This window comes from Manis pentadactyla, chromosome 3 (genome assembly GCF_030020395.1).
Source record: "Manis pentadactyla isolate mManPen7 chromosome 3, mManPen7.hap1, whole genome shotgun sequence".
Taxonomy (NCBI): domain Eukaryota; kingdom Metazoa; phylum Chordata; class Mammalia; order Pholidota; family Manidae; genus Manis; species Manis pentadactyla.
Genome location: NC_080021.1, coordinates 202745428 through 202751368, shown reverse-complemented (window position 1 = coordinate 202751368; position 5941 = coordinate 202745428).

Genomic DNA, 5941 nt, shown 5'->3' with positions numbered 1-5941 from the left:
TTACCTATGTTTCAGGTTGTTGGAAGATGAAATGAGTCAATGTAAGTGCCTAGAATATGGTCCCCCCTACAGAAGGTGCTCAACAGATGGCTGTGTATGTGTATTATTCAGGACCAGCTAGGCCAGGCGGGGCCATTAAGATGTAAACTCTAAAATCTCAGCTGCTTAACCTGGTGCGGGGTTATTCTTAGCTTAAACAAGCTCAAGAATCTTTTTTTAAAGCAATTAATAATAGAAGCAACCCTGAGTGGGCTATGACCAAGACTGTTTATTTATGGGTAATTCAAAGCCTTTACCCAGGATAAATATCTTCCTTCACTTTTTCAGATCTGAACACAGATTCTCACAAAAACAGTTTGCCAAAGAGACACTCACACCACCCCTCCAACAACTGGTTGTTAATGAAAGCATGCACTCTTGGAAGACCCTGAGCATTCTAGTCGGCGGCCCCCCCACAGGTCCCTGAGGCTGCACAGCTGCTCAGGTGCCCCCAGGGGGGAAGCAGTGAACAGGGGCCATGAAGACTGATTTGGAAACTCCCCTAGAGGAGACGTCTGAGCCATCCCTGTGCCACCAGAAAGCCACTTCAACTTCTGAAAAAGCCACCGTGGGAGGAGTTGCCTCCAATTGCCATCACAGGGCTGTGTCTCTCCTTTCCCCTCCCCCAGTCCTACCTCTGAGATTGCCTTGAATGTGGAGCAATTAAAACTTGGCATCTCTTATAGAGAATGTGCTTTTACCATTCTAAAACATTTTCAGTCACTGCTAACCAACCTAATGAGGACGGGCTTAGGAGCAGTCCGGTAGCGTGATAGGCTGCCATAAATGAGTGCTGGGATAAGTGTCTAGAGCTTGAGGGTGCAATTCTGCGGGCCTACTGCCTGACTCCAGCTGGTACTCGGGGCCATAGTGAACAGGGGGGCGTTTTGTGCAAAACTCTGCAACCAGCAGCCCTAGGGTGATGCAATGCACAGTCAGTGCAAATACACAGGTTGTTTGTGCAAAAAGCACAGAGCATGCTGAAGACCCCAGGTGGCTTCAACTCCAGCCAGGGAGCCAGGCCCATAACACTTCAACATAATAGGCAACAATATGGGAGCAAAAGAAGGTATTTTACAACTGATTTGGGGGTTTGAAGAAGGCTTCCTGGAAGAGGCAGTGCTGAGTTTTCTGAAGGTTGAGAGGGAACTCACTGAGCAAAGAGGAGGGGTGATGGTATTCTAGAAGGAGGGACCAGAATAGGCAAAGTTGGAAAATAGAGGCACAAGCTAGTGGGGTATGAGGGTAGCGAACTTCAATGTTTGGAATGACTAAAGCAAAAACTTGAGCCAGGATGTGGTGGGAGTGTGGCAGTCAGAGCATCAGTGAGAGGCTCATGTCCAGGAAAAGGGATTTTTTTACTCTATCCTGAAGATAACAGGGACCCACAGATGAGTTTTAGACAACAAAGTGATATAACCAGATTTCTGATTTTTGCAATTTGAACATAATAAACTGTTAAGGCAATTTATCATAGTAGCACACCCATGTCTGCCCCCACCTCAGAAAAGAGAGGAATAAAGGAAGACAGTGTCTTCTGTCATAGTACTGTAGACTAAAATCCATATCTACAAAGGAAAGCCCATCCTGGCTGCAATTTGAAGAATGTATAAAGTCTGGTATATTGCTTACTGTTCTAGTGCTTTATAATATCAACTCACTTAGCGTAACAACACAGTACTATTACCAACCTGGTTTTACAAATTAGGAAACTTACACAGAGAGCTTAAATAAGTCTCCCAGTTACACTAATAGTTAAGTGGCATAGCTGAGACTTGCTTACCAGTTATGCTGCCTTCATAGTGATGGCAGAAGGACATTCAGTTATTGCTTTTGGCTCCAAATTCACATTCACCGACTAAAATGGAGCTGGGCCCCTTAAATCTTTTTCCTTCAGCAGCAGCTGCAATGTAAAGTTTTGTCGGTAGGGGGTGCCAGAGCCATTGGAAGAGGAAGGATTTTCCTTCCAGATGCTGGTGTGCCAGTTTAGCAGGCTCGTGCAGTGCACGTGGCTTCTCCAGTACCCACCTCTGCAGTGCGGCTTCTCCAACAGGCTTCTGCTGCACGGACGACTTTCCAACACCCTGAAGCTGCACTGCATGGTGGTCAGGTAGCACTCAGCAGCCGGCAGCTTCTCCCAGTGCCCTCCAACAAATGGGGAAGCGCCTCCATCTCTCTGTGATAGCAATCCCTGACACCCTAAAGGGCAGATTTCTAGAACATTCTGTCAACACAGCATCTCAGAGACTTCTCGGCATCCAGGCAGCCACAGCCACGTCCTTCCCAACAAAGTCCAAATCTCAGCTGTGGATGGGATGTGGGTAGCTCGTCCTTGGGGACACTACCTCAGCCCTAGGGACAGTAACTGCTCCTTGTATCTGCCATCCCTATACCCTTTAAAGTTCTCTTTATGTCTTACTAAGTAATCCATTATTTCAATCTGTTATAATGAATAATTTATATTCAACTTCCCATATTCGGATTACCCTGTGGTTTTTGTCTTCTGATTGAACCCTAACAGATACAGACACCCAAGTAGAGGCTGCCTAGGCAATCAGGACAGGCAGCAATACACGTATGAACTAGGGCAGTAGCCCTAAGATGGAGAAGAGAGCCCCGAGTTAAAATATATTTCTCAGAAACATACAGGGAAATAAGATTCTAGAATATGAGGTTCTCAGCTTCTTTTGCAACGCGGAGAACTGAGGAGCAGGTGGCAGCGGAGCCAAGTTGACAATACGCAGCAGATCGTTTCATCTTGGTCTCTGTCAAGCTGGAAGAGCCCAGAGGACATCTAGGTGATCATATGCAGAAGGAGGTTGGAGATATGCAGCAGGGAAAGGTAAAAATCAATGGCTAGAAGGAAACAAGGGGGCTTGCTCTGTGTGTGTGTTACGGGGGGAAGGGGATTATCATTTCACTAGGCTATAGCACCTCTTCCAATGGGGAAGAGTCCCCAACAGTATCAATTAGGTGAGGAGACAGTTTGCTTTCCCAGGTCCTCATTGCCCAGTGTCCTGTTTTGCTGCCAGTTGTCACTCTGCATCCCCTGCACCCATCTTCTGTTCCAGATTCTTCTTTTCCTATGCATTCTCCACTACCTCCCATGCCAAGGTCCCACTTTCCTGCTCCAGCAAAACCCCGTGTTCCTCATGTCTTGGAACTATTTCCTGCAACAGACAGAGAGGTGCTTTGCACATAAAAGATGCTCTTAAATGTCACTTCCTGTTTTGATCATTTAGAATCCTCTTCACAGAAAGGATGGGAATCACATATGTGAACTGGTCAAAGGGCTCTTAGCCTCAGGGTGGTACTGTTCTTTGAAGGATTTTTATATAACAATAATGGAAGCCATAGCTGGACTTTACCTCTGACTACAGCAGACCAGCTTGTATCAGAAGAACACTCCTGCTGAAAGCATGTTTAAAAAGCTATAGTTTGGGGTTTATTTCTTTCATCTGCTCAGATGCCTCAGAGAGCTACTGGTGCAGTGAGGACTTAAGAGGCCAAGATCCTGGAGAGAAAGGAAGTGCAGAGAGATGAAATGAACATTGAGGTCTTCTGACCTCCTCAAGGCACCTCCCAATTCCTAAGCAGGGTCTAAGAGGCCAAAAAACTGGACAGAACTTTCAGCAGCCCCATGGCTTGGGGTAACAAAAAACAGAGGTTGAGGGCTCACCCTGGAGGAGGAGAGCTGGTTTTAAAAAGGAGGGCTGGTTTTTCTGAACAGGTTTGCAGTTAAAGTCCCTGAAGGGCTATAACCTGGGAGTCCAGGCTAACCAGAATCAGACCAAGTCACTAGGACTGAAACCCCCCAGTCAGAGCTGTCCCAAACCGACTTTTCTCAGAAGCAAAAGAAAAATCCTCCCTGAAGGACTCTCCAGTCATATATATATATATATATATATATATATTATCTTCAATGTTGCACTTAAAGAAAAAAAAAAGTCTAGCATTCAATCAAAAATTACCAGGAATACCAGAAGGTGAGACCATCTGGTCAAAAAGCAAAAGAAATAGATCACAGAAGAATGTGATGCTGGAGTCAGCAGACACAGACTTTAAAATATTGCACCCAACAGAGGACAAGATGGATAATTTCCCCTGAAAACTGTAACCTATTTTTAAAATGCAATTAAAAGTTATAGAACTGAATACTATGATACTATGCTAGCTGGTATTAAGAACTCAATTGAAAGGTTTAATAACCGATTAAACACAAATGAGGACAAGAGTAATGGAAGCAGAACATGTCAGTAGAAAATACTCAGCCTGAATCATGAAGAACCAAAAGGATAGAAAACACGAAAAGCCTCAGAGATACAGTGAAAAGGTCTTAACACATATCATTAGAGCCTGGAAGGAGGTGAGAGAAGGTAGATGCTGTGATGGAAGGCATCACACCACAGATTCAAGATGTGTTATGAAACCCAAGCAGGATAAATACACCCAAATCTATTTAGTGTATCATGAAATATATTAGACACTGTAAATACTTCAGTTTTAAAAGAGACTGATTTTTTTAAAATCCCATGTGCCCACAAGAGGGACACCCTTAATATGACACCGATAAGTCACAAATAAAAGGATGAATAAGATATACTACGTAATCACAAATCAAAAGAAAGTAATGTATCAGATAAAGTAGATTTTAAGGCCAAAATCTACTAGAGATAAAGAGGGACCTTTCATAAAGACAAAAGGGTCAACCCACCAAGAAGTTTTAACAATTCTGTATGTATTGGTAATATTTGTATATATTTATGTATGTAATTTGTATGTATGGAATAACAGAGCAAAACTTTTCAGAAGCGAATTAACATATAGGTTCACACAAAAACTTGAACATAGCTGCTCATTATTCACATTCACCACATTATTCATAATAGACAAGCAGCAGAAACAACCCAGCTGATGAATGGTTAAGCAAAACATGGTGAGTCCATGCAATGGAATGTTTTTGAGCCATTAGCAAGGAATGATGCACTGACACACGCTACAACGTGGATGAACCTTGAAAACATCATGCTAACATGGAAAACGACAGACACAAAAGGCCACATACTTTATAATTCCATTTATAAGAAACATCCACAATGGGAAAATCCATAGAAATAGAAAGTAGATTAGTGGCTCTCAGGGAGAAGGAAAAATGTGGAGTGATTACTAAACACCACCAAGGCTTTTTTCGAATGGGTGAGGGGGAGGGTGATGAAAATGTTCTAGAATTAAATAGTGGTGATGGCTGTGCAATCCTGTGAGTACACCGAAAACGAATGAATTACATAGTTTAAAATGGTGAATGTTATGGTACGTGACTTACGTCTCAATTTTTTACAACTATGTAATAACAAAAAATGTGTCAGAAGTAAAAGGACAAACAAATACTCTACAATCCTGGTTGGAGATTTTCCTCCCTCCGTCCCTGAGAGAATAAACTAACCAAATCAGTAAGAATACAGATTTGAACAAGTTAAAAGCTTGCACTAATAGACACAGGTAGCAAATAGCATGAGACAGCTGCAGAAGAAAAGCCATCATTGATGGAGCCTTTTCTATGGAACATACTATGGGCCAGGCCTTGTGGTTTACATGCACCACCTCAAGTAATCCCCCCTCATCACACAAACCCATAATAGCTGAGGAAATGGAGGGACAGGAGGAACAGAGAGAATGAGCATCTAGCCCAAAATCACCAGCTTGCTCTTAACCTCCCTGTTCTCCTGTCTCCCAGCACTGAATTTCAGAGATTTAACTAGAATCTTTATTCACATAAATACACCACATGGTGCGGGAATAACTGAGGTCTGACGCAGACTGATTAAACATTAACTGGTAATGTTCTACTACATTGACAAAAATATACATCAGGCACCAATGGTGAATAAGACATAGTGAGAGA